The following is an 8,217-nucleotide window of genomic DNA, read 5'->3' as shown; positions in this document are numbered from 1 at the left end:
TCGGCAGCTCGCGCCTGCCTCGAGCATCTCTCCACCTGGTTCGCAAAGGCGTGAATGGAAGAGTTCACCTATCAAAGGAAAACGGGATCAAAGGAACGAATAGAAGAATAAAAGCCGAACTCTAAAGAAGGGAGCACTTACCACCATGGCATGAGTAACAGCACGGCAGGCCACTTGGTGCAGAGGGAGCTCGGTCCACGCCGCAACTTCCTTGGGAAACATCGCCTCCTTACTCCGTTGAAGAGCATGAACAGGCGACAGCACGCTCTTGAAGTCCCCCGGGGCCTCCGAGCCCGACGGCCCAGCTCGCGTATGGGCAGACTCGGAGTAAGCGGGAGCCCCCGTGTGTGTGGTTTCGGCATATGGAGCCCCCGCCAGCTCCTGCATAGGAGGAACCATCTCGGGCTCCTCTACCGGATAGTCTGGCACCTCGGGCTCCGCACCCTGGGATGGCTCGGCGCGAGCTCGCTTAGTCACCCGTTTTCTCCTCTTCATGCCCTGGAACAAGTGCCCACCTCGGGTCCCTCGAGAGTCCATCGTACCTGCGAAAAGGAGTTCGGCATCAGTAAGACGTAAAAGGAGAGCAAGACAGGATCACTAGGGAAAGAACCTACCTGAACTCAGGCCCGCAGCAATAAGCTTGGCCTCCGTCAGATACCGTTGACAATCCAGCCCAAGCCGCGCCCATTGCCGGAGGCCCTTCGCCGTCTCCTTATCAAGTGCGACGCCGGAATTGGGAGCGGCCATCCCCCAGCCGGTCTGAAACGGCCACCCCAGCGCACTTTGCACCCCGAAATAGTCCCGCTTCCACGCCGGGACCTTATTAGGGAGTCCGTGTAAGAGCTTGAAGCCCGGGCGAGGAGACAGGTAGTATGCCCGCCTACGCCCAGGAAGAGGACCCGCTTGTTTTTTCAGCATTAAAATAGAGGCGAAAATCTCCAGATCCAAAGGAAAGTTCTCGTCACAAAATAAGGAGATCGTCCCCACTAAATTTCTAATAGAGTTCGGGTGAAGCTGGCCGACCGTCACACCGAAGTGGTTTAGAACCTCGACGAGAAGAGGATGAAAGGGCAGTCGCAGCCCCGCAGCAAGCTGTTCCCAGAAAATCACGATCTCCTTAGGACCGTGTTCCCAAGGGAAGCTGCCCGTAGGGTTGAAGTAACCGTGCTCCACGGGCAAGTCGTAGTAGTCTATGAGGGATTGAAGTCCCTCAGGCATCATAGTCGAAGGGCCGAACTGATCTACAACCCGGCCACGACGGGAGGTGGACGCCGACCTACCCGAAGCACCTCGGGCTGTAGGCCCGACCCCTTCCTCAGGACCTACATCGAGCTCACTTGAACTACCAGGGGACGCAAACTGGTTCGTAGAACCTACATCAGACCCACTTGAACAATCTGAACCCTTCGAACTAGACATCGGGAAACAGAACGGGATTCCAAAAGCACTCACCCGGGAAACAGAACGGCATGCTGCCCAAGGTACTTCTTGATGAAGGGAAATTTGGCCCGACTTCGCAATCGCCCGACACGTGGCAAAAGCAAGCAACTCGGGACAGTAGAGTGCCCGAAGCGAACATCAGAAGCAAGTCCAAGCTCACTACCGAGCCCGAACTCCAGACCGCTCTACTGAGTCCGAGCTCCCTACCAAGAGTCCGAGTTCCCTAGTAGGAGCCCGAGCTCCCTGTTAAGAGCGAGCTCCCTGTTAAGGGTCCGAGCTCCCTAAATAAGAACCCGAGCTCCCTACTGGGAGCCCGATCTCCCTACTGAGTCCGAGCTCCCTATTAAGAGCAAGCTCCCTACTGGGAGTCCGAGCTCCCTATTAAGAGCGAGCTCCCTACTGAGAACCCGAGCTCCCTGCAAGGAGCACGAACTATACTGGGCCCCAAGCCTCACAAAGCTGACCCGAGCTGGCCCATGGCAGCTCGGAACACTCCAAACCGAACTCAAGACACCTCGCTCGCCACTCCAACACTTCGCTTCCGAAACATCAGGCTGACCAAACGTACCCGACACCGAGGACGTCCGTATCCAAGGGCGACGCACCTAACTGATTTGGGATCTGACGCCTGACAGCCACACTTCAAACGGCCTCCTGCTACCGCCACCTGCAACCGTTGTCACTAGCCGCAGAGACGGCTCCGACAAAAGGAGCAGTGGCGGTTCTGTCCGGCCAGAGGAAATGACATCCGAACTGGCAGGGGTTCAGAAGTAATCATGCCCGATCTGACGGAAGCCTGGAAGTGAGTGCGCGAGGTGGTTATAAAAGGCTCCTACCCCCGAGGAACGAGGTATGCTAACTTTTGCGCTATCTGGTCTATCTTACCTTTGAAAGACTCTAACTTGAGCTTCGGAGCCCTTATGCCGGGTTCTCCCCGGAGCTTCTCTTCTCCTTCCGTTTCAGGTCCCTGCCACTCAGTTCAGAGGCAAGATCGTTGACAGCTAAGATCGGCCAGATTGTGCATCATCACTTCCCTTTTCCACATCCTCTCACTTTTAACTTTTTTGACTCTCTAGTTTGGCTATTAGGTCGGTTTGGTTTGATTTCATGGCAGAACCTACAACTTATCCTATAAGAGTCGATATTCCAGGTTTTTAGAAGCAAAACCCAGTTTATGAAGGTCAATTTTAGGGTCAATTCTAGACTTAGCGGTTCCGGAATTGGTTCCAAGATCTACCCATGGAACCTGTTCTTTCTTTATTCTTCCCCTTCAAAAGAAAAATGAAACATGTCTTTTAAAAACTTAATTTTTAATAATAATAACAATAATAATAAGGGTAAATTACAAAGACCCCCTTGTATTATGGGGTCTGTGACAAAGACCCCCTGTACTTTGTGTTGCAACAAACACCCCCTTGTACTATGACCGTGAGACAAAGACCCCCTTCCGTTAGCCTTCCATCCAAAAAGGTCATTACAATATTTTTTTAATCCCCATAAACACCCCCTTGTACTATGACCGTGAGACAAAGACCCCTTTCGTTAGCCTTCATCCAAAAAGGTGTTACAATATTTTTTAATCCCCATACTACCCTTCTAATAAGTAAATGAGAAAAACATTGTTCATCTTCCCTTACCTTCCAATACTACCCTTCCTCTTCACATTTCTCTCTCTCCCTCTCTCTCCTCTCTCTCCCCCAATCTCTCTTCTTGCCCTTCCTCTGTACTTTGTTTCTTCTTCTCTCGTCTGTTATCTTCATCAGCTCGGACTAACAACATCTAAAGTCGGTTGTTGAAACTGTCGGGCGAATAAGTTGCAGGCAGTAGCATGGGAGAACAAGAAGATGATGAAACCGTTGGATTCCATGGGTTTAGGCCTATATCCCCATGGGACCTTAGGTTGAGGAAAACTCAAACTGGTCCTCTGGTGCGGCAAGAACAAAGGCGTACCGATGATATTGGTACCACCACTACTGTCGCCGCCACTGCGGCTGGGTGGAAATAGATCGAGCTCCACCAATCTGACTGTTGGAGTGGTTGGTTCCATCTGATTATGCTTAAACTCGGTTCTTCCCGTCATGTAATCACTGATTGCAGGACGCATAAGGTGGTGGTTAAGGGGAAAAAGGCAGATCCGTTGAAGGTGCTGGATAGAGTTCAGAAAAAGTCATAAGCAGGTGGAGCTGCTTACTCCGATCCCGAAACCACCGGCCGAAGAACCTAAGAAGGATGAAGAGAACAAAGAAAACGCTATACCAGAGGAGAAGAAAGAAGAGGTTAGTTCATCTTAACATAAAATGGTCGTAAAGAGAAAGATCTTCAGATCTCTCTGATTACCTTCTAAAGATTCCATCTTAACATAAGTTGGTGTTTGTTTTATGTAGCTGCAAGTGATTATAGTAGTTTTGAAGGTCCACATGCATTGCGAAGCCTGCGCTCAAGAAATCCGAAAACGCATACAGAGAATGAAAGGTATATTGTTTCTCCGATTTTCGCTTCCATATGGCCTCTGCATTCTGGGACCTTGTTTCCATCATTTCGTTGTTTTCTTCAATTCTATTTTGAATTGCAATGCAATTCCTTGGAGCTGGAACCGGCTTCATTGAGGCTACTGGTTCTGGAGTCATCTTCAGCCATTTGACCGACCACCAGATCAGATTCCGATCCTAAGCACGCTTGGTTAAAAGGGCCATACCCTGATATTCGGCTCATAAGACCAACGCAACTCCCCGTATAACAACTTTCTTGTGTTTTGTCAAGGAATCATGGTCATATCGGAGTACCGAAGAAACAAAATAGCCGGCGTCGATTTCTTGTGTTTTGTCTTCAATCCCATCGATGGGAACTAAGGAGGAATTAATACTACAGAATTTTTTTTATCAACAATGTTTCGTTGATTAGTAGACAAAATACATCAAAGAACACTTCCACATTATATTTGGAAATTGAATATACAAGAAAAGTAGATAAAGCAAAAAGTAGGGAAAAAAGAACACAATTAAGCATTGGATATCTAACAGTAGAGCTCCTAAGAAATCCAGTTAAATCATGGCACATACGTACATTGGCAGGCCATAGCCATATTTATGGCTAATTAGTAACTCCCAGACCAACACCAACCTCATAGAGGAGGCGCAGTCATTCACTCTTTCGGTGTCTTCCTCTATTTTTCTGAGGAGAGAAAATAAGAGATAGAGGAGGCACAGTTTTCCGAGTTATGAGGTGTTGAACTGAAGGGTCGTATCCATCCTTTAGTTCTCCTCATGGCCAAAGAGAGGACGGTGAGGGAGAGGAAAAGAAAGACAAAACAATAGGTTAAATAGGTTTTAAGAGAAAAAGGGCAAAAAAAAGAAAATAGAAAAAGTTTGGTGGGGTATTTTGGTAATTTAATGCATTCCGTCATTAGATTTAACGGTCATGGAGGGTCTTTGTCTCATGGTCATAGTATAGGGGGTCTTTATCACAAAATAAAGTACAGGGGGGGTCTTTGTAATTTACCCTAATAATAATATAGTTAAAAACTTATATTATCTTTATTGTAGATTGTCATAACATATATATTAACATATGATTTAAAACTTGTCATTATAATTTAAATTTTGTAAATATTACCTTTTGCATTATTTATTATATACATTTAAATATTAAAATGAAAACAAATGATCAAACCACTTAGTAACTCAATGGTCAAATGAGACCATGGATTTTGTAACCATAAGTGTTTGACTTCAAATCTCCACATCTTCAAAAATATTTTAGGGTTTATTTCAAGTCAAGTGTAGTTCCAAGGCCAGTTCATCGGGTCAGTTTAGATAGGGTAAACACCTTGACCCGGGAACTAGTCTGGGTGAGGATTCGTTTCAAGAATTTGGAACTAAACCTTACCATGTAATAGATTGAATAGAGTCAATTCAAAATCGGTTCTATTCAATTCCAAGTAAAACCTATTCATTTACTCACCCCTAGATATCAGTTCATCTTAACTAGTTCAATCTAGCCAATCTATTAAAATCGCTCATTGACTTATATATTGAAGTGCTCCTCCCCAAGGAACCACCTTAGAGCCTCTAACGTTCTATGTGAATAGGTCATCGGATCCAACTTAGCTCATCCAGCTCATCAGGACACTTGATATATTTCTAATCCACCTTAGTTTGAACAATATCATCAATGTAAAAGAACAAAAATAAAATAAAATAAAAACTTAAGGAGTCTTCTATAATTACATTTTTCTCCCTTCTAGTCATAGAATTCAGTATTTTGTATTAAAATGCCACTGAATCAAGAAACCATTTAAAGGGACTCTAGGATATAAGTTTTCATGCCCACAGCTTTGGAGCTTTATGTTTTGCACATGATCAACAATCAACAGGTTCATGGTTTCACTTGACTTTTGTTTTTTGAATGGATCGGAAGCCCATAAAACTGCCATCTTCTCATATGCGGAGATTCTATAATATGAAGCAATTATTATCAATTGTCCCTTGCCGAAAGAACTTCAAACTGTGTGGGTGTGTGGGTTTAGAGGGACAATAGAGATTGTAGGTGTGTAATCATTAAAGAATCATAACCCAATGTGAGTCCCAACTATCCGGGTCTATGGGGTAATCACATTCCTACGTGTATCAGCACAACATTTTACTCATAAAATATATGGTGAAGCAAGTTTCTACACATAAAATATATAAAGAAATAAAAAATAATATATATGTAGCTTTTAATGAGCCTCCAATCATGCTTTATGATTCATCTAAGATACCCACCTTTTACTTGTGTTTTGCTCATCAATATTATTACAATAAACATGTTATATATATATATATATATATATGGTTGTTGTCAATATGGGATTCTTAATCCATGCTAGATACAGTATGGATTATTTGAAAATAAAAAAAAAAGTTTTCACTTTCTCTCCTACTTCCTCTGTCTTTCGATCTTCCTCCCACTCTCTCACTCTCACAATCATCTCTCCTTGCTCAACGATTGTGTGATTTAAGAAAATGTTTTTACATTCTCTCAATCAATCTCTCTCGTTTTTTCCTTCTTTGTCAAACAATCGCTTTTCCTCAATCTCTCTCATTTAATCTCTCCTTCTCCCTCATTTTCTCTCTTGGTCGATCTCTCCTCTCTCAATCCCTATCATTCTCTCTTAGTTTCTTTCCTGCTCCCTCTCTCGTTATTTTTTATTTATCTTACACACTCATACAATATTAATCAGACCATATTAAAAAACATAAGACCACCTTGGTCTGGTTCTAACTCCCTCAGCCCAATTTGATAAAAAAAAATCACAAGAAACTCTTGGCTATGAAATCTTTACCAACTTGATTATACAAGTTGTTGGTCCCTTGACTAACTTATAACTCATACAGTCTGATTAATACTATATATGTTTCTAAGAGAAATAAGGGAGAATGAAATTGAAGGAGCGGGAGAAAGACTAAGGGAGAATGATAGAAGAGATTGATGGAAAATGAGAGATTGGCACACACACACACACACACACACAGTTGATTAGGTTGTAGACGAAAGCTAAGAGAGTGGGAGTGATAAAGGGAGTTGGATATCGATAAATGATTGTGAGAGTGAGAGAGTGGAAGGGAGATCAAGAAGCAGAGGGAGTGGGAGAGACAAAGGGAACGGGAGAGAAAGTGTAAACTCTTTTTTTATTTTCAGATAACATGTTGTATCCAACATCAAAGGGAATGGGAGAGAAAATAAAAACTCTTTTTTTATTTTCAAATAATCCATGTTGGACACATGTTGTGTCCAACATGGATTAAGAATCCCATGTTGGCAACAACCACATAAGTCTCTATGACATGACTAGGGGTACCCATGGTTCAGTGGGGTAATTTTCTAGACCGAACTGATCTGTTCCGTTTTTAAATTTAATCGAACTGAAACCGAATCGATGCAATTAGTTAATTGCGATTTGGTTTTTTGGTTTTTTTATGCACTAAAAATTAAAAAAAAAGGGAAAAAAAACCTACTGAGAGAGAAGAGACTATGTGAGTCTGAGTGAGTGTCAAGTGTGTGTGTGTGAGAGAGAGAGAGAGAGAGAGAGAGAGAGAGAGAGAGAACAGAGAGTAGGTCTGGCCCGTTGGGGAAGAAGAAAAAGAGTCTAAGAGAGAGAGAACAAAGAGTGAGACAGTTGTTGAGATGAACAACAACTCTAGCTGACTGTAGAGTGTCTAGTTTCTCCTCCTTTTGGCCGACCTTCTCTCAGCATCTCTCGATCATGGTGGAACAGACGGAGAAGGCATCTCTCGATCATGGGGTTCAAGATGCCGGGAGAACTCAGAGAAGCTATTGGAAACTTGAAGTAAGTCTTGAACAATGATCACCAAACGTCCTTCTTAGTTCAATAGTTTATATTCTCTTACACTAGAAACTGGAAAGGCGCTTCATTCGAAGAGACTATCATAGTCAGATTAAGAGACTGCCAAACAGCCCAGACTGGCAATGACAAGTTCATTCGAGAAAGGTTGAAAACCAAACTTTGTTATTCGATTTTCAAATATATATATATATATATATATATATCGGTTAACCGCCAGCTTTCTTAAATGGTTAACCAAAACCGAACTGAAATTGTCGGTTTTTTAAAACACCGAACTGACCGGTTCAATTATCCAATTTTTTGGTTCAGTTTCGGTCGATTTTTTCAATCGATTTGATTTTTCGGTTTTTTTGCTCACCCCTATAATTTGAAATGACAAAGTTTTATTAATTTCTTAACCAACCTGCACGACAAAAATTCTTACGAACACA

General features: G+C 43.3%; 1 pseudogene across 1 annotated transcript; it reads left to right on the top strand.

The window, feature by feature from the left end:
* The first annotated feature begins 2,797 nt into the window (after positions 1-2,797).
* Positions 2,798-8,107, top strand: LOC148789597 (heavy metal-associated isoprenylated plant protein 7-like; annotated as a pseudogene). Its single transcript, XR_016079518.1, has 2 exons — positions 2,798-3,716; positions 3,825-8,107. The product of XR_016079518.1 is annotated as a heavy metal-associated isoprenylated plant protein 7-like (transcript).
* Positions 8,108-8,217: the final 110 nt, after the last annotated feature.

Source organism: Nelumbo nucifera, chromosome 8 (assembly GCF_055504915.1).
Source record: "Nelumbo nucifera cultivar China Antique chromosome 8, China Antique-T2T, whole genome shotgun sequence".
Taxonomy (NCBI): Eukaryota; Viridiplantae; Streptophyta; class Magnoliopsida; order Proteales; family Nelumbonaceae; genus Nelumbo; species Nelumbo nucifera.
Note: the sequence above shows the minus strand (reverse complement) of the source record. Positions and strands in the feature narration are given on the sequence as shown.